This window comes from Sturnus vulgaris, chromosome 1, assembly GCF_052056855.1.
Source record: "Sturnus vulgaris isolate bStuVul1 chromosome 1, bStuVul1.hap1, whole genome shotgun sequence".
NCBI classification, from domain to species: domain Eukaryota; kingdom Metazoa; phylum Chordata; class Aves; order Passeriformes; family Sturnidae; genus Sturnus; species Sturnus vulgaris.
In genome coordinates this window covers 57,551,489-57,572,687 of record NC_142243.1, presented here as the reverse complement: position 1 = coordinate 57,572,687, position 21,199 = coordinate 57,551,489, and the positions used below count along the sequence as shown (strand labels likewise).

Genomic DNA, 21,199 nt, shown 5'->3' with positions numbered 1-21,199 from the left:
AAGAAAAGTTCCCTGTACCCCTGAAATGTGGTGCCCTTCTGTAGGCACAAAGGCCATCATGGTTTATAGATTAACTTGTGATGCTGCATGCTGTTTTCTTTCTTCTTTATTTAAGGTGCTCAGTAATTTGCTACCTATGCAATGACGGGCAATTACAGCATGTTCCAAGCTATGGCTGTGAATTCATGGGTGGAGGAGAAGAGAGCTCCTTGACCCAGTCTGTCTTAGCTGATGATAGCTATTAATAGCTTAGATCTACAAATAGCTCACTTAGGGGCTCAACTCTTTCTACAGTCCAGGGAATTGACTACTTTATCAAGATTACAGAGGCCCTGTGTATAAGTCAGTGAAACATCATTTTTCCAATTCTCTAATCAGCTTGCAACAGCACATCTTCTTTTGGGCTGTTCCACTCGTGATCAGAGGCCACGCTGTCTATTCAGCAGCACAGCTGATCCATCAGCAAGCAGACAAAACTGGGAAAAGAACATACAAGTCCTGCCAACTCATCAAGCAGCATTACTTCCCCATGCCCAACCGACTGCAAATTGCACTGTCTTTCTAAAATGATGATTAGAGTTGGATCAGCAAATGTAGCCTTCCATACTGTTCATTTCCCTCATGGGAATGCCTTGTTCCTATAATAGCAATGCCTTCATAAAGCCAGTAGGAAGTGTTCTGGGCTTTGTAAATCATAATGTATCTCAAATGGGAAGGGACCCATAAGGATCATTCAGCCCAATTCCCTGCTCCTCATAGGACAAACTAATAGTAAAATATATGACAGTATAATCAAGGCACTATTTGAACTCTGTCAGGCTTGGGGCCACAACCACTTCCCTGGGGACTCTGCTCCAGCACCCAATCATCTTCTCCGTGAAGAAGCTTTTCCTAATGTTCAATCTGAACTTCCCCTGATGCAGCTTCCTTCCATCTCCTCATGTCCTCTCCCTGGTCACCAGAGGGAGAAGATCAGCACCTCCCTCCCTGTTGTCTCCTTAGAGTCATAGACTCCAACGAGCTCTCCACTCAGCCTTTGCTAAGCTGAACAAGCACAGTGACAGCTCCTCACTTAACCTTGGCAACACCTCCAAACTTGATAAGCCATCATCTTCATCAGTGTTTGCTTTGAGTTCCAGAGGCTTGTACCTATTGTATATGGGATGAGTGGAGACTAAATATTGCTTTATGATAAGCATAACTTGTGGTTTTTCTGAACAAGAGGCATGAAAATTAGATAACCAAACAGCGCACAAAATAATGCCTTACCCTAATTTCAAATGAGTATTTCTGACAAAGCCTCTGACCTCATCAGAGATTAGCAAGAGAAAGGTTGCTTCACAATAGAGGACAAGCCAGAGCCCAGCAGTGATCCCAGGGCAAGAAATGCCATCACCACCTAGAGTGGTGCCACCCCACAGGGCAGGAATAATATGGTTAAAATAACAACTCCTTACAGGGAAAGCTAAAGGATCAGGTCCAGAGGACATTTCAGAGTCACAAGGAGCAGGAGGCAGACCTAGAGGTCCAACCAGGTGAACAGTCAGAGACAGCACTGAGTGCAAGCATACCCACAATATAGGTCAGACAAGAACCAAAGGCTCAGAACTGTGCCTGATCTTCTGGATCCACTGGCAGAGGGTGTGGGAGAGGCATAAGTGAATCTAATCTGGGCTATTAAGGTCTAATAGTGCCCTAAGGGCACTGAGAAGTACTTAAAATTTTACCCATAGTCAGGTATCAGGAAAACAACTTTAGCTGTTCATGCAGTGTCTTCTCTGTGTCTGTCTGTCTGTCTGTCCATCCAGGCTCTCAGAAGAAGCTTCTACATAACCTTCTCTGATCCAAGACTAACAGGATGTGATGGAGTAATCACAGTGTGCACCTGCACCCACGAAAAGCCACTACCAACACAATGGGTGGAGCCACAGACAGTGACACCAGCTGGGAAAGAATGATTCACAGGTGATGGATCACCACCCAGCACTGGGAACCACCTGTAGGACAAAGGCAAATCTGTGGCTGATAAGAAACGCTTTTTGGTTTTTAGGTCAGCAGAGCAGGTTTATTGGAAAGAGTACCTGTGTCTTGGTTTGAAAGAGAGGTATCTGCTAAAAGAGACAGGAGCCTCTCTTTGAAAGGGAGAGTATAAACCCCTCTCCCTTCACTTTACTATAATTTTGAAATTAAGGGGCTCTCAGGCAAAGATATGAGGAGTAGGAACAACAGTTCTTTACCGATATATATATATATATATATATATATGTAACAAGGCCAACAAAACACAACAACAATAACTACGAGATTAACAGCAAGAGAGCAGAAAACGCAGTGCCCAGTTCTCTCGGCTGTGGACACCTTTCCCCTGCGGTGCAGTCTCCGTCCCAGCTGTCAGGGAGGCGGCGCGGGGATCCCACGGGGCTGCAGGGGCGCTGCGGTGATAGCGGCTGGGTCCCACATGGGAAGGGCGGAGGGAAGACGCTGCTCACGGATCCCGGAGCAGTGTCGGTCCCGATGCTCCAAAAGGATGTCTGAAGATGGCAGGAGATGCAGGAGAGAGCGTCCGAGCAGGGAGGTTGCGGGATCCCACAGCCAAGGAAGGCAGCTCCCGGCGCTGGCGTGGCAAGGCGAAGTTTTTCCTAGCGATCGTCCTTACCGTCCTTTTCCGAGCAAAACGAGCGAGAAAGAGAGCCAGTGACTCCCAAACCTCTCCTTTACCTGCTGCCTGGATATCGCGGTGTTTTCCCTCTTCCACCATCCCCTCCCGCCCCCTGCGAGAGAAACCTACTAGCCATGTGAGCTAGGTGTAGCTAACAGACTCTTAGTATTACAATGGGAAAAATTCCACAGAGAGAAAAGGGAGAAAATAAAAAAAAAAAACAAAACAACAAAAAACTCAACCCCCAACAAGCTGCTGACTGATCAGCTTGAAGACCAGCCAGCCTGCACACCCATGTTTTCTTGCAGTAGAAAGCAGTGTGGAGATATGAGCCATGGGAGAACTGGGGGAAGAATGCATGGACATTTCAGTGCTAGCACCTGTCCAGAGCTCACACCCACCCCAAGGAGACAGATAATAGTAGGAGGAGCTACAAAACACACAGAACCAGCTAATTCCATGACAGTGCAACCAGAGTGTAGTAACTGGCAAAGAAATAAACCAAATTTGATTGCAGTATTGCCTCCTAAATCATGGGTGCCCGACCACAACATACCCAGTAGTTGTGGTTATCCAAGCTCCAAAGTCAATAGGAGCTCATTAAAATGAGTTTACGTTTTGTACTTTGATATCCTATCAACACAGAGTGAGGAATGGCACCTACTGAATACCTCCCACACCCTGAAGCATCACTGCAAGATTCTTCTTAGTGTTTGAACATTAAAGCTATCATGGGGTAAAGTGGTGCTGCTGTGAGGTTAAACACCAGATCAAGAATGAACCTTTTGGCAATGTTATGTTCACTTGATGATAAAGGGGTTTTCTAATTCAGAACTTTGAATGACAAACCCATACATTTAAAATAGACTTAATTTTTTTCTCCCAGAATTAGCCTCTGTGTTGTAGCTTTGTTGCCACTACAGCTAACGGTACAAAACTATTTGTGTGAATGCAAACACTGGAAAGGCAGAGAAAAAAACCTTTCCCCTTTTATCTATTAGGAAATCTCTAAAAAGGTGCAATATAGAAAAGCTGCAGAAGAAATTTACCTTATTTTATTTTTATGGTGTGACACAGTGTCAGGTCATGCTGGCTTCGGCTGTAATCTTATCAACAGTATCTCATCCTTTAGGAATCTCAGCTGGAATACCTTTCTGTAAAAAGAGAACTCTTGAGAAAGAAAAGCAGTTGTACAAGATGACCTAATAGTTGAATAATCTTTTCCCTTGAGGCAAAGCATGAAAAAACATGAAAGCTACCAAACAGGGTGATCAGAAATAACTGGAAATACGTGTCCTGAAGGGTGGTACACGACAGATCTCAAGAGTCACTCAAAACCTCACGACCAGTTATTTGCCCCTTCTAAAGGTGGAGGTCTTTGGAGAGCGACACTTCCCCCCCCCCCCCCCTTTATTATCTTAAACACACACACACATTTACAAACATGTAGTGCCAGGATCTACACAGATATGTACTGCTGATGGAAAATAAATGGCAGTATAGGAGCCCTAGAGATTTGAGAACTTTCCTATTCTTATGTGAGGGCATGTTACTGAACTGACAGAATCTCCCTTGAGGTATCTCCATACATGTGTTGCACAAAGATGCATGCATTATATCCTATTCCATCGAACATGTATTTCCTCAAGTTTTCTCTGCAGAGCTAATTCAGAATAATTACAGTGGACTGTAAAAACCATTTCTTAAGACAATATTAACATGCATTTTGTTTAACGGGGCCTTGTTAGCTCACTGCCAAGTAATACGTAAGCAAATCATCATTCATTAGGGAAGCTTGAGTAACATTGAAAGGAGCCAATTTGCTTAAAGAGTCTGAAGTTATTGATGAGCACATGTCCAGTGTTTCTTCAGATTTGCAGAAGCATAGAAAGAGTATTTTTCCCCTGAAGTTACTTTTGTATTCTTCTGCTTTTTAGATGTGTATTTAAATACAGAAATGCACATGAACATAATATCTGAGAAGTTAATTAAAAGCAATCATAGGAGGTAGGTCAAATGCTAGTCCCATTTCCAAATGCATTGACTTCTGTGGGGGGTTAGTGACCTACCAAAGACTAAAATTTGACTTTGTGTTCCCAGAAAGGGTTATGGTTGGGAAATCTGAAACCATGTAACCTTTGTTCATTCATTAAATGTGTAAGTAATAGAACTGCTGGTGTACAAAGTACTTTTGGACTATGCCCATGAGACTGGCTGTCAGCCTTTTCAGAGAACAACCTTTCCTCTTTAATTTCTTTGAACTTTAATGAAGAAAAAAATACAAAATCCCCCAGAACAGGTTGACTAGAATACAGCATAGGGTTAGGGCAAGGGCAGTCAAATTCAGCCTTTTCTGAGGCAGATTAGCAGCAAGTGATCTTGGTAGTTTGGGGTGTCAGATGACTTGTGCCAGTTATCAAACACATTAAGGAGGGAGTCAGAGCATCTTGCAGCTAAACAATATTGCAGCAGGGAAACTGGCTGGCCAGCTGGGAGCAGATGGGTAGGCAGGCTGGAGATGTCTGTAGTGGGACACCTGTTCCAGGAGACCACTGCACCACACCTGAGCCAAAGAGACAACAAGGATATCTTTGGAGAGCAGGACTTCAGGCTGGCTGCTGTTGGCTGCTGCAACATCAGGGAGGGAAGATAAAAGGAGCTTTTATGGAAAAGAGAGGATTTGTAACTCTAGGGAAACGAGCAAGGGAAGACAAAGGATAAATGTCACCTCAGTTGCCAGGATCAGCAGTGAAGCTGACAGCTCTCCAGTTTGGAAGTAAACAACAGACAATGTGCATCTGTAGCCCAGAAAACCAACCTTGTCCTGATCTGGAGCAACAGAAGCGTGGCCAGCAGATTGAAGGAGGTGGTTCTTCCCTTCTGCTCTGGTCTCTTGAGACCCCACCTGGAGTGCTGTGTCCACAGTCATCAGCACAGGAAAGACATGGACCTGCCAGAATGAATCCAGAGGAGTCCATAAAAATGATCAGAGGGCTGGAATACCTCTCCTACAAATACAGGTTGAGAGAGTTAGGACTGTTCAGCCTGGAGAAGTGAAGGCTCCAAGAAGACCAATACTTAAAAGAAGGCTTAGAAGAAAGATGGGGACAGATCTTTAGTAATAGGGCCTGTTGTGATTAGCCAAGATGTAATGTCTGTAGACTAAAAGACTGCATAGATTCAGACTAGATATAAGGAAAAACAAATTGTGATGAGTTTGGTGAAATATTTGTACAAGTTGACTGAGAGGTTTTAGATATCCTATCCCTGGACACATTCAAGATCAATCTGGACTGGGCTGTAAATATCTTGCAGGGTAAGAGTTTGATTTTGACAAGTCATAATAAGTGTTCAAAGCTGAATAACTCAAGACTCTTAGAAAATAGGTGTTTAAGTAATCTTGAAGTAATTTTTAAATTTGCCTGACTTCTGGTAAGACCAGAGAATGTAAGAGAATGTAAAAGAGAAGTTCTACCCCTGCTTTGGCCCCACCATGAGATGCTTTAAAGGAGGTTTTTCTTCCATGTTTAAAGAGAAAGCTCTCAAAATAAGTCTTTAACTTGTCTCAAATGTGTTATAAAAAAACTGAGACACCAGACCCAAGAGTAGCCTTAACAAGGAGACCCCATACACAAGCATAGCACATCCTCATGGAGGGTCAGAAAAAGAGCAGACAATTCTGTGTCTCAAATGCTTTCACATCTGGCTGGCAGAAGGTCATCTCCAGTCTGAGGTGCAGACAGTGATATTACCCTGGTTTGTGAAATGTCTAAGACAGAGAGGCTTAGACAAGGCCTGAAGTGAATGCTACAGATATGCTTCCTAAGAAACAAGTGTAAGAAGTCCCAGGATCAAACCTGAGCAGTAGATCCTTAGCATGGCTCTGTTTTGTTCTACTGCTATCAGCTGTCTCCAAGGTTTGGGGTAGAGGTATTCCCCACAAGCTGCTATGTATTAGGCTGCACTAATTTTGATTCCTTTCACTCTGCACTGCGCTCCCAAGCTGTCCCATGTGGTCTTGTACCCTTAACTATTTTATCACATCCCCATGCCATTTATCAGGGTGTGAAACAAATGCCCTCAAATGGACTACATGCTCTGCAGGAACACAATGAAGTCCTCACATTAGTTCATTCACTCTGAACACAAAAAATGACAGCTTGCCTTCAGGAGGGCATTGAATGCTCTGCTGACTGAGAGTGTGGATGTCTCTCTACATCTGCACCTGCAGGCTTGCCCTTCAACAGGCAGAGGTACAAGAGTTTCCCTTTGGAAAGAAGACATGCAAAGCTGCACGGAGGTGGTACAACTCTCCATCAGTTCTGATTCTCTCTCCTCTCACTGGGCAGATGCACTTCCTGCACCTTCAGAGATGCCTGTCCTATGAAAAGACATCAAAGTTGGCAATTCAGCCCCATGCTTTCTAAAAATAATTTAAAGGAATTATTTCCCAACTTTCCTTTCTTTCCTACATTTCTCATGCCCTACGTCAAGTGCAACACTTTCAAAGGGCAACAAGTCATAGGAGACACTGTCAATTTTCGTGTTCTAGATGGGGAGAACCATATCTTTAAGGATGGCCAGACTGGAACCAAGACCAGTTCTTTCCTAATTTGTCACTGAGTGCAGCACTCGAAAAATAAATGTTGTGATGCCTGGTGCATCCTGTGAGAGGTATATCAACTTCCAGCCACATGGCAATAGCTGTACTCAAAGATTGCAGTGTATGTGTTCTGGATTGCATTATTATGCACATACTCACTCACGTAAATATGTTGCATTGTTTTTGCGATCATAATCAAGATATCCATGCAAAGTAGATGTTAATCTCACATTCAGGCACTGGGGCAGAACTTCCATTGCAAAAACAGATCAGTCAGGCGTTGCATTGGGTTGCCAGGTTCCCAAAAGGCTGTAGCTCAAACAGTTGTCACCTCAAAAACATCCTTTTCCTGTGTTTGCTTCCCCCTTCTGTGCACTGCTGCCTGCATGGGTGTTTACATGCACAGAGCATGTCCTTTGTAAGCAAACACTGGGAAAGGGAACAGATCCATGACATGGGTACATACATGTAAGTGCAGAGAATATTTTCTCTTATTTTTTTTTAGAAAAGCAAATATCATTACGGCCACTTGTTTCCTTTGGACTCAAGTTAGTGAAGTACATTTATAAAGTAGCAAAAGTACTGAGGGAATTTTTACTTGGTGGCATAGATAGTAACACATTTTAGATCTTTCTATTACTTATGCAAGAAACTCTAATGATGTGTTCCTAAATACATGAATTTGAAAAATGGTAAAGAATGTTTTATGGATCATTCTTTAATTTCTGCAAATCTTAAATGAAGATAGATTTTTAACTGGTTGTGGTGTTTTTCTCCTCAGATACACAGGTTTCTGAAATATTTTACTAAAATCTGTGCATAGTTTCTTGTAGCAGAGAAACTGACTGTTTTAAGTACATCTGCTTGCAAACCTTTAACAAATGAAAAGTCAGTAATTTAAAAAAAAAATTAGACCTGAGTGAAAAATATTCCCTTGAGATTTTATTTTTCTTTTGTATTTAATGGAACAACTCAGACCATGAAAACACACATGAGCTTAATTATATGTTTAACCCTTTGTAAAAGAAAAGCCTTGAAATTCTGCCTGTGAAAGCATGAGAATCCCATACTGTTCATTTTTCTATAAATGCATATATACCCACCAGAAGCTTTGGCTCATCCTCCTTACAAGGAATTAGTTATTTGAGCCTTTTGATTAAATGATCTGTGGAAGATCAGTGTTCCAGAACCCCAAGGCTTTAATAGATATTTAATTGTATCTTTTGGGTAAGTGACAAAGTGATGGATGGAGTTATCACAAATTACACTCTCTTCAAGTGAAAATACCATCTTTTGGGTACAGGAAGCAGCACCAATTTGGCCAAGTAATAGTTAAGTGATTTTATAATACAGAAGATGATACAAAGTCCCCAAAAGTACTGAGCTTTCATTTGCCTTTTGGGAAGACAGTGTAGAGACCAAATGCTTGAGGAGCTAAGCTCTAAAATATAAAGATATTGTACTGGATATTTCCGGTGCAAATCAAACGGAATAATAAAGAGTTCAATTAATTCTTCTGTCCCAGCATGATGCCTGTTCTCACATAAACAGAATCTGGTGGAGTGGGGTTTGTTACACTAAGGTGGTATCTTTTTAATGGCCAGTTCACAGCCACTACTCGGGATATGCAGGAAAGCCCATGAAACACGGATTATTTTATATGAAATTGAAGTTAAACTCTTGCAGAAGGTCTGTGCTACCCAGAGAACCTGTCCTCAACCTCTTTGAGGTTGTGGCTCCATGCTTGCTACCACCACAGCTCTGCTAAGCACTTGAGGCAGGACTGCCCAGTGCTGTATTACAGGAAGGGTCATTCTGCCTTAAAAAATGCAAATTAATTAATCAACATTGTAAGTTGATTATAAACTTCTACTATAAACTACTTATAAACATCTTTGCATACTCTTTGACTATCTTGCACTATCCATATGAGACAGAGAGATCTACGATAAAAAGACCTGATCAGAAACATTGCTGTTGGGTGAACTAAAGCTGAAGTGTCAGGAGTCTGGGGAGGGAGGGAGGCTGCAAGAGCTGTGTCCTCAGCTGCTGCCATGGCCTGGAGCCTGAGAAGAAAGCCTAGTTCTCTTACTGCCCTTTGTATTGGCAAACTGTAGCTGCCAGCTTTAAATCCCAAGGATTTATTTTAACTGGCTCTGCCTATAGGTTCTGCAAAGTAACAGTCTGTAATGGAATTCCTGAAAGAAATCCCAAAGGGAGAAAAATTCCAGCGTATTTTTGCTTGAAGTCACAGACACAGGCATAGACCAAGCAGCCCATTTGGTCTAACTTTTACATCTCTCATCCATCAAACCAGTTAGTCCCTCTAATACTTCATATACAAATCAGAATAACCACAGGCTGGGTAGACATGAACCATCCTGCCCAGGAATATTTGTGCTGCAGAGGAATAAATCTTGGCAGTGGGCAAGAAAAGTTAGTATTCAAACAGAAGTTGGAGATGTGGGGCTGCACTTCTCATTTTAAGAGTTTAGAGTTTTCAAGAAAGTCTGAGAAAGAGTGCTCAAACACCTTTCAGATGCACAACTCTACTGCCAGCCCTGGTTTGCACCACTGTAACCAAGAGCAGCCTTCTAATTATACATGCTGAGGAGTGCAACAGAAGGCTTCTCTCGTCCTCACTGAAAGTTAAAGAAGAACAGCAGAAAGGTCTGTCTGTTTCCAAATGAGGTGGGCTTTCTGTGTTACTTGTCATCACACGTAGGACTAAAAATATCTTTTTGGTTTGATCTAAAATATGTGGAAATTGATGGAAAAATGTACTCACTTTCAAAGGCATTCTGTTTTTTGCTCCTTTGCAATATAAATAATATTCTATTCTGCTCTATTCAAGTATCACACTTGTGGCATACAATCATTAGGACATGCACTGCTTTTTTGGCTGTACAAGAAGAAAACAATACTTTGGCATTCATTTAATAAAACATAGCTGGATTGGGGGAGATGTGAAACAAAGGAAACAAGGAAATATTACAGGGAAAAAGTAGTCAAACATGCAGAATTTCTCCAGAGGTGCCATTGGAGCTTCTTTTTGCATATCAAGATAAATGATCATACTGTTTTCGCCTTTGTGCTTCTGAAGAATTCCCTTCAAAATACCACTTACTTCAGAAGAAGGACATGCTTCTTAGGAAAAAGTCAGGACCAGCATGAACAGGAAATTAAGTGAGAATGAGCAGGACCAGTTGTTCAGACTTGCAGAGCAAAAAAACCCCAAACAAACCCCAAATCAGACATCCAATTAAATATGTGAGAACTGGCTCAGTTCTTTAGTGGGTTGTTTGAATCAACATACCCCCAAGAAAGAAAAAGACACCGTTTGTGTTTGCTGTCCAAGTGCTCAATCTTCCTTAGCTCTGCACTGCTTTCACAGAAAGGATGTCTCCAACGCTGCTGCAGAAGTGGAAAAGAGCTCAGCCTGGAGAATGCTGAGGGAGATCTACTGAGATGAAAATGCTTGAAAAACAGGAATGAGAGTTTATGAAACATGCACATATATGTGAAACCAGTCCAGCTGTTACAGCCACTTCCCCCAGATTTCCCGTGCCCAGCAGCAGAGCACCCAGATCAACTTCTGAGTCAATCAGCACCAAAACAATACAGAAGAGCAAGTGGGAAATTGCCCATTTCAGCAGCCACTTTAAAATGGGATGAGCCTTTAACCCTTCTACTTCAAAGGCATCTCTCCCTTTCCTGTAGTTTTGCTGTGACTACCCACACTCTTCAAATCTGCTGCTCACCACAGTCAAAACAAAATTTTCCTACTGTACCAAAACCCCAAACTATGCCACCTGAGAAGGTCCTCAACAGGCAACAGTTGTCCAGCACTGGCCATTCAGGCCTTGAAAAAATCAGCAGATAAATGAACAGCTGGACCTGCCCTTGGATCAGCTTTACTCCACGACTCCCCTTGGCTCTCTCAGGTAGATAAGACTGGCCAGGTGCTGCTGAGCATTAACTAGTCATGTCCTTGCTCTACAGGTCCTAGAAAGCAAGTGAAATTGTAGGTGATATCTCTCTATCTGCTCTCTTAAATTGAAGAGCAGCAAGGGAGTCTACTCAAAAGTTAAGGCTGTCTGAGGGAATGTGATTATAATTCATTATCAAATCTATAATTCTTCAGGGGCTAGCCATGAGTATCTCAACATATGGTATCGAAGACTGAAGCATTATTACTATGAATCTTCTAATTCTGCAGTCAGAATTTTTTTTTTCCAGTAATTATAAGATGTGCTATGTTTTCTTCACAACTTCATGTACAGGAATCCTACATATTCAGATCTTCCACACCCTGCAAAATTCAGAAATACTAAAGAAATTGTCTGTAAAATTCTCCCAGAATACATTATGTCTCTACCATTTCTTCATAGCCCCCATCTGTGTTGCTGGGAGTCCAGCTCTACAATACCAGAGCCTCTCCAACTACCAGCTACAAGTGGCAGTACATCATTTATTCCCAGAAGTCCTCTTCTCCACTTGCATCTTTTCCATGTCTGAGCATATGCTTTTTTCCCAGCTCTCCTCTAGTAAGAGTTAAGGTTTTTAACCTCCTGATCAGAATTTCAGAGAATTTCTTCACAGCCTATTTTCATCAGTATTTTTTTCCCACCACAGACTAGTTCATCCACCTATTCCACTCATATTTCTCTTTTTCTGGACTATTGTACTTTTCCTGAGATCAGCACCCAGATGAAAATAATCACCAAGCTGCATTAGCTCAGCACAAAAGATGACTTTGCTCAGATACAAACTGGCTTTGGGAAGGAAACTTCTATGTGTGTTTACAATGCTTTCTGACAGTGCCTACAGAGTCACAGATTGTGATCTTCTTTTGCATCTGCAGTCTGCAGAAACAAGCTCCTTAGGCTGTGATGGTATTTTGCCTGCATTGAGGATAAGAGTATGATTACATATATTCCTGTACCACTGTCAATTGAATTTTTTTCCAGAAAAGCAGCAAATGATCTTGGATGTCCTGTCTGAGACATCTGACTTCCAGAGGAGAATGTCAGGAATTTCTGAAGAATCAAAACCCCATACTCGTCATATGTTTTGAACTGGACACCCAAAACAAATGGACTCTTGGAAGGAGGCTTCTGTTTTCTGAGCACTCCCAAATAACTCTGAATACTCTGATGAGGAAGTGAGATATCCACCAGAAAACTGCAAACTATTCAGAAATGCCAAGCACTGGAAGGGAACATTAAGAAAAGCCTATCTGGCATCCAATGGTAAATATAAAAAATAATTTTAAAAAATTAAAAATCCCAAACAAAATACCTCCATCAAAATAAAACAAAATAAAACACAACATTATTAGCTCTTAAAATAGTACAAAATTCTGACTCACATTGTTCAGCAGCATGTCTGTGGAAGAACTGGGGTTAAGAGTAACCCAGCCAGAGGTACAACACCAGCTCCCAGCAATCAGCCACTTCAGTATTTGCTGCCAAATATCTCCTCTGGGATCACTGTGCCTATACATATGCTATTCTGTCTAGAATGCCCCCAGGAAAGGAGTGGGATAGTGCACTAGAGAGGGGAGGAAGGGGAAGCATTGCATTGACTCTGGGACCAGGACACAATACCTGGGCTCCACCAGCTGGTTACTGGCTCTGTGGAGTTTGACCTCTTGTTTTGGCTCTCATGGGCTCAGACTGCACACTCACAGTTCGGCACTGGGGGAAAGCAGGCTCTGGACTGCATGAAAGCTAAAACCGGAGCAGAGGAATTCTTGCCCTTGGCATGAACAGCTACCACAGCAGCTGGCTGAAAGTGTTATAATACATGGGAATCTGGCAGGTGGCTAAGGGCTGCATAGCTTTTGTGGAAACATTTTGTATTGCCCCAGAAGGCAGGAGTTAAGAGAAAATGCAATTTGCATGCACTGCAAAGTGATAAATAAAAGATTTAAATAATGCAAAAGATACTGTCCATGTTTAATATGAAATATAAAGCCCGTGGATTACTGTGAAATCTTCCTGAGTCCTGAGAGCAAAGCGTGCTAACTCTCAGGGAAGAGATACCATGTACATACCACAAGTTCTCTGGATGGCATAGCAGTTCAGCAGGCGATCGTGCTGCTGCAAATACTAGAGGAGGCACACGGGGATCTGTGGGCTCTGGAGCCCTCTTAACAAGTGCTGTGTGCTGAGCAGGAATCAAGAAGGAACTGCTGCACAGGCAGGGTTACCCCTTGCCTTTGCAATGTGTACAACAGTTTCTCAGGTAAATCTGCTTCTCCAGAACCATTTTGGCACTTGCAGATGTTGACCTAGTTCTAGATAATATAACAAGCAGGATTAAAATCCCCTGAGCTGAAGACAAGGCTCCAGTACACCATGGAAAGAATTCACTATTTTTTTTCCCCATCCTGCTACATACTTCTTTCAGACAACTGTGAATGCTTTAGAAAGAGAACAGGAAAAATGATGAAAGATTTTGAATATCTGTACCAGTTCCAAAGAATTCTCTCCAGAACAAGTTCTCAGATATTTTGGGATATTTTGCTGGCTGTGAGGATGTGACGTGCATAATTTAATACAATACTCATGAAATCAGTGTGATGTCATAATGTTTTGTGCTAGTATAAACCCCAAGAAAAGCCAATGTTTTACAGAACATTCTTTTGAAAATAACTTTAAAAATACATTTATCTAATACTGAGTTTGTCTCGGATCAGCAATGGGAATGAAGAAGTAAATAGAACAACAAATTTAAACTATGTCCTGAAGAAATCTATTCACCAAAGACATGCATCCTGAAGTTATTAATACTAGTTTGGTTTTTTTTTAATTTAAGTCATCTTGTTAGATTAAAATTAATACCAAACTGAATTCAGTACTAATTCTGTGACTAATTAGTGTACATTTCCTATATATCAGCATATATGCATTTTTATACATAAATTTCTGTAGCTGGTCAGTAACTTCAGGGATAGCTTTCCATTGCTTAGATTATGTGTGCAAGGCTTGGGTCCCAGACTACTGTAAGTGCTTCTGTATGTACATTTATTGGCACGGGAGTGTAAACACCTTTAGTGAGACTTAGAGCTCTCTTTTATTACCCCATTTCTTATTTCTGAAAAATGTGAAGCAGGAGTAGAAGGAAGACCAGATCTCCACCCCAAAAAGGGGTGGAAGGAAGGCCAGTTCCCAATGTAAAGGTACATGCCCATCCTCCTTGGCCATGATTCCTGCAAGGTGGGGCACACTCAGCCCTGCCACAAGCTCTGTATTTAAATGGTATTTGGACGCTTCATGCTTCTGAGAGTGTGTGCTTATCATGAACACCTAAGGGGCTCTCACACACCATTTAACACTTTGCACATGTATTGAAATATTGGACATTTTGTTCTAGTTTTGTGTACAGGCTCTGTGGTTCTTTTTTTAATTTTCCCCTACTTTTTATTTTTCTATAAACATTCCTGTAAAACCAATACCTTTAATATTACCATATGTTTAGCCATGAAAATTGCCAACTTTTGTTGGAAATGCTGCTCATGATTTAACTGCTTGCCAGTTATTTCCTTTAATGTTTTAATCCTATGTAGTTCCATGAAATAGTTCTATGCAAGTTTGATTTTTTTCAGACATTTGATCAGTCCATCTTGCCTGCTAAAAATGATGCTTGACTCATATCCTGGCAGCAGTGTTTATTTGACGTGCACTGGTGAAGCACTCTAGAAAACTGTACTCAGGCTATTACAAATTTAGCCTCCTACATCTGTGTGTGTTTTGGTGTTTAGGTGTGTCCGAGTTATTGGCTGTGTCTAGTGGGTGACACAAACTGATCAGTGCACCTTTGTTGTTTAATTAGAAGTTCAGTGCTGAAGAAGCCTTGAGAAAGAAAATATCTATGCTCTTTGAGGGCTTTTTTAGATCTGTTTATCTTGGATAACTTTATGCTATAAGAAAATCCAAGTCGCTTTAGACTTGTGTCTATCTTCAGCCAAACTCCAATTACTTTTGTATTTCTGTCCAAATAAAACTACTTGCTGTCAGTCCAAACCTATGAAAAATGTGCAGCTGTGAAGTTACATCCATTCCTATGCTCAGCAATGTCAAACAATGGGACCAAAATTTTTTCAGAGGGAGGCATACCTGAAGACTGGATGAGGAGAGAGGCTGGCCACATGCTGGATTTCATGTGGGAATGCAGGACAGTAAAGAGCAGAATTTCTCATTAAAAGTAGCTGTGCTAAGTTGGCTGAGTTGGTCTTCCTGTGCATGATCGTTGTCAAACAATGTGAGCACCTTGCCAAGGAGGTCCTCCAGGACAGCAACAGCTGCGGTGGGAATGGAGGCATCAAGACACATATTCCAGCCAAGCCCCAGGCTAGGATTGCATGCTGCTTACTGAAAACTTCTTGCAGTTTCAGTTCAGTGACATATTTCTCTCTCCCGCTTCAAGAGGTGGAAAGATTTGGGGGCCAGCTGGTTTGTCCTTCAAAAATGAGTTTAAAATCCTCTTATTCCTGTTATTAAGAAGTGAGCAAACACATAACTGCTCAAATAAGCAGGCACTAAATTCACTTCGTTGACATCTCCTCAACAACTGCACCACTCAACACAGACCTTCGGAGCCTGTGGTGCTGCATGACAGTGCTAATTGGGTTTGCTCATCAGTGGAGGCAGCAAGTGCACAGATGCTGGCAGTGGGAGAGGACAGGTGCCTTCACCACCAGCCTTTCACCATTGCAGCTGCCTCAGACACCTCAGAGGGCTCCTGTGTGCTGCATGAGCTGCAGCCACATCGTGGGTATGGGGTGCAGACATCTGAAGAAGGCTGAGGACACCTCCTTTTTTACCACGCCTATGGCAAATCAGGCTGTATTTCAACTGAGCAGAGGCATCCCTGCCCATGCTGTGAGGACAAGGCAGCATCCTGTCCCAAGGAGCCTGGTGGGATAGTCCTGCTCCTTTGGGAGACCTGACCGTTCCTGTTTGTAATGTATGCAAAGCTATGGAGGATGATGGGGCTGCTAAAATTCCCTTCTGCTGATTCATTCCTATCTGAGACGATTTCCTTCAGGGCTCAACATCGGTCTGGTTCTGGAATGTATCAGACTGTGCCAAAAAAGAAATGATGAGGAAACGGCAGGGGATTTTAAACCAAGCTACCTGCTGCCAGCCCTGCCTCTGTGCATGCTGTCCATTTCACATCACACAAGCAGGATGACACACAAAAGCCTTAGTGCATTCAGAATATTTCTTTTCAGGATGAAAGTGTATTTCCAGCCAGCACAGCAAGCTTGGGTTAGCCTGCCAAGATTTGTTGCATTTTTCTTTAATTACAGCACCAGCCAATAGGTTTAAATTTGAGAACCAATGAGAGATTCCCCGACTCTCCTCCCTCTTCACTGATTGTTTGATTCTTTAAGAAACAGTTTCCTACTGTCTTTGGGACAGTCGGGAGAGCCTTTAAGCACATGCTTATCTTCAGCTAATGCATTGCACTCAGCCGGGTTGTACATGTTTGCCAAGTTTAGTGTGTGCTGAAGTGCTTTCTGGAGTGAAGTGCTTTCTTCCAGTGGAGGCTGGAATACACTTGGTTCACAACTCTGAAAGCACGTGATTGCAATGAATTTGTTTTGCATCAGAGAAGATTTTTTTTGGATAGTCTCCTGTAACAACAACAATATATTGGTGTTTCTGAGGCTTCTAGAACAAAGTTGCTATTAAAAAATGCAAGCATTTCAGTGTTGCACAGATGTAACATTATGTATTGTATATAGTTTGCAAAGCGTGGGAGACTTTTGGTTGAAAAGTGCTCTGCACATACATAATATCACCATCATCATTATAAATGCATTGAAGGCAGAGAAGCTTAAACTGATCTATTATGGGCACCTGTCCCTGTATAATTTTCTAACACTGCCTGCCTGGCTGAACTGATGAGGTCTCCACTAAATTGTGGTAGCCTGTCATTTTATTCAGATTGAAATGGATTTTCTTGCCTTGAATTCCTGGCAGAGAGAAAACAATCAAAAAATAATGGTTCACAGATAATAAGGTTGCGTGTCGAGCTAGGCTTCATGGATACACAGCTGTCAATACTTTTCCTGCACACGTTTACATCATTTCATTAGGAGATGAGCAAGCCTGCAATGAGGGTCCAAAACAGGGCCAGGTTTTTTGCCATTTGACCCCCCCTGCAAAGCACACTTGGGATCCTCCTAATAAAGCTGTTTCTCATAATTTACAACAGCCAACTTCTGCTCCCTGGCAGAAGTGTAGGCAAATAGTTTGCCTTCCTTCAGATAAGCAAAACTGATTATATTCCACAGAAATTATATCTAATAAGGGCTTTTGTATATTTTGTATATTTTGGCCCTCAGCATGGCACCACTCCTCCTGCTCTCATCTCTGGAGAGCTCTTAAAGTCCAAGTTGCATTTTGTAGACATTTCAAGAAAAATACAGACACTCTGGACAGCTTTCCTTTTTCAAGGCTACACGGGAAGCTGTAACTCAATACGTAATGCCTTGACTTGCTTGTCAACAGAGTCACACTGGCCCAGGACAAAAACCTGCTTGAGCCCTATGACTCCATTATACTACTGAGGCCAAGGCACACCAACTTCACAGCAAGCAGCAGACAGGAGAGGGATGCTGTTGTTGCACCAGGCTAACTCTGATTCCCCAGACTGGATGAAATAGTGACACTTTCCAGTGGGATGTACCTGCAGTGTCCTGGTTCTCTAGTTCCAGAGCCAACTTCTTCAGCTACTCTGCCATTCTGTCCTTGTCATGCCCTTTTTGCTTACCTGATTCAGCCTGATAAAATTATTTTTGGAGAAGAAAATATATTTAAATATATGCTTGATTTGTCCCTTCCTTGCTGTGTCTGAGTATGTACTGCAAAACTGGAAGCAGTGGAGTTAGCAGCAGCTGCCTGCAGCTCATCTGTTGGCAAGGCTGGAGCTGAAATCACATTCTCAAAGTGCCAGAAAGATAGACCTTCTGAAAGGAAATGTCGGGAAAGCAAGTTTGCTTCCAAACAATAAACATGCAGATCAGAAATAATTGAGGCACTAGAACAAGGAGGAGGAAAAACAAAACAAACCATAACAACAGATCCTCAGATTAACTGGTTTCCCTTGCAGCAGGGAATAAGGACAAGGGGAAATAGGAAGAAACCAAAGCCATCCAGCTTTAGGTAGCTCAGAACCGACCAGAATAATATTTTTCACTTTATGATACATCCCGAGGAGCTGCTATGTCCAGTGTCACAGTGATAAAATGGCATCCTGGTGGTTCTAGCAAAACAGACAGTGTCTTTGAGGACCTGTCTGCCTGCTGATGAGCCAGGAAGCTACTTGCTGTGCCTTTAAAAAAACCCCAAAATGGACCTGTTTCAACAGAGTATGTCAGGTCTACCAACTCATTGTCTTTCCAGCAGACTCCTGTCTGATGGGGAGATTTCCAAACTGCTCTATGATGCCAGACAATTACATATATAAATATTTTATTATGGAATACCACAGTATCACTCTGTAGAAAAACATAAAGACAAAGAACAGAATAAAAACCTATTTCCTTTACTACTAGACAGCACTTAAACTGTGTGTGAATGATATCTCCGGGCTCCTAAGCAGATGGCTGTGGGTCACTTGGGACCCAAGGAAAGAGGGACAAAGGATTCTGAAAAGAAGGGGAGCACACACGCAAAATCTAGACCAAGCAGGGTAAAGGGACTTTTTTCATAGCTTCACGGGATACAGTGTACAGATGTAAAGGTACGTGACACTGTTTTCTACACCACAAGAAGGATTGCTAAAGCACTGAATTTAGGCGCCCAGCCTAGCTGGTTTAGTTACCTGGCTTGCCTCCTTGAATTTCCTTAATAGAGAAGCTCTCCTAGAGGCAATTCAGAACAGAAGCCTTATACAGGCTTGCTGAATTGCTCCTGCAAATGAGTCTCTCTCCCAGTGTTTTTCCATTGACTCCAGGGGTAACCTGGAGAGCCCTGCTGGCTAGCTTAACCAGCCAAATAGAGTGGCTAAATTTGGGTGGTCTGAACACCTCCACTTCTGCATGAGGCCTGGATTAGGATTGGAGTTTTGTCATTAACACCTGCATTACTAGAAAAATACATTGTTGCTCTTCAACCTTATGTTGCTCTGCTTTAGATGAATGGTATATTTATGTTAGACATTGCTTTTCACTTGTACATTGCTTTCACTTGTGAAAGTGAAAATCTAGTAGTGTGATGTATTCAAAAATGGGGTGACTGGGGGAGGTTGCTAAACAACCTGGAAGCTATCAGAAGTTCACATTCACTTTGGGGCATTGCCTCTATCAAAGACATCTTCCTGCTCTCTGAGTGACAGGTGTGAATAATGAATATCAGTGAATATTAAGCCCTGAGTGGATGTATGAGCAACGTGGTGCTGTTCACTCCTTGTTCACCAACTTTATAATGAAATCTGAGTGTGTTTACTCTCTGGTTTTTGCAGCCTTCCAAATCTGAGCATGCCTCCCCAGCTTCAGCCTGCATTATTGCATTCCAGCATACTGGCTTTGCGTGACATACCAGTTACCTTCAAACAAACTTTGGGCTAAGTTTGCACAGACCAACTCAAAGAGTGTCATTTAAAGAAGCTGAACTCTCACCACACATTTAGTCAGATGTTTCTTTCATATTATTTCAGTGAAATAATATGCATGCCATCTCCTGCATCTCCAAAGCTGGCCTTCAACAGTGCAGGCTCAGATCAGATTAGGAAGCTGAATTGTATATTATTCCTTAAAAAATAAGCCAAGTCACTTGTCTGTGATCCCAGGAGCCCAATTCTTACCTCAGTATGATGAGCTGCCTCTTCTGTGTCACAGTTTACAGTCTGAATGTGGCAGTATCTGCAAGCACTTGGCACACAGGAGGAAAAGCACTGGATGGACCTGGGCCTGTCAGTCTAAGCAGAAACTCAGAAGAATCACATGGTCCTGCTTTGAAATATTGTTCCTTCCCTAGGTGATGCACAATTACCCAAAGGCTCACATTTTGTAGCCCAGACCTCTAGTCCCTTCCTGAACAGACAAGATTTATTATCAGAGCAGTCCAAGCATGAACCTAATAGGTCAGAGGGTGAATCCTGTTGACAAAGATGGACCTATCATTGCTAATACTTTCTTCAAAGCAGAACCACAAAGATTCTGTGTCATACATCTAACGTTTCCATATGATGGGGATGAGGAGTGGTGTGGTGGGAAAAAAGACTGAAATGTTTTCCAGTCTTGACATTACTGCTACTGCATATTGCTTCTTACAGTTCCTTCCAGCTGAAAAGGCACGAAGGAACCCATATATGTTTGGATTCATGCAGAGAAACATGAGAGAAGAAAAAAAAATTCCCATGCTCTGGTTGCCTGATTTTCACTATGCAGAGCACAGACTTGGAATTGTGCTATTATATATATTATATATTCCTCAAACAGGGGTAGGTCTGAAAACATCTGGCCTGGTCACATTGTTCTTGGCAAGGATGAAAGTTAATATATAAACTCTAATAACCAAGATCTACTGATAGGCAAAAAAAGCTGAGATTTTGTTGTGTATACTTTGGGAGAAGTAATTACATTTCGTTATATAATCAGTTATACAACACAGATTCTCCTCAAAGTAAGTGGTAGCTCCATGAAGACTTTTGATGTATGTTCCAAGAATTTATAATAAATCAAAGCATAAACAAACTTTTTTTGGTGGCACAGGTTGGATGGTTTACAAGGAAACAAAAGTTCCCTTGAAGAAAACCCACTGCTTTTAATCAAACACTTCGTTTTCACTGAATTTTCACCAAACCAAAGACTTTGGGCCATACATGGGTCTAGGGAGAGTTTGCTTGAGGCCAGTGGTCTTCAGGTCCCTGAATCCCTTGGCCTCATAGCAGCTCACACGTGCACCTGGTCTGCATCC

The 21,199-nt window shown here is 42.1% G+C and overlaps 1 long non-coding RNA gene across 1 annotated transcript in view; it reads right to left on the bottom strand.

Annotated features, from left to right (window-relative positions):
• Positions 1-2,370: 2,370 nt before the first annotated feature.
• LOC148225221 (uncharacterized) overlaps positions 2,371-21,199 on the bottom strand; it is a 44,665-nt gene continuing 25,836 nt past the window's right edge. The window contains exons 2-4 of the long non-coding RNA XR_015803199.1: positions 5,478-5,609; positions 3,709-3,813; positions 2,371-2,660 (exon numbers count right to left, since the gene is read on the bottom strand). This is a non-coding gene — a long non-coding RNA (uncharacterized LOC148225221). The remainder of the gene's footprint in view (positions 2,661-3,708; positions 3,814-5,477; positions 5,610-21,199) is intronic.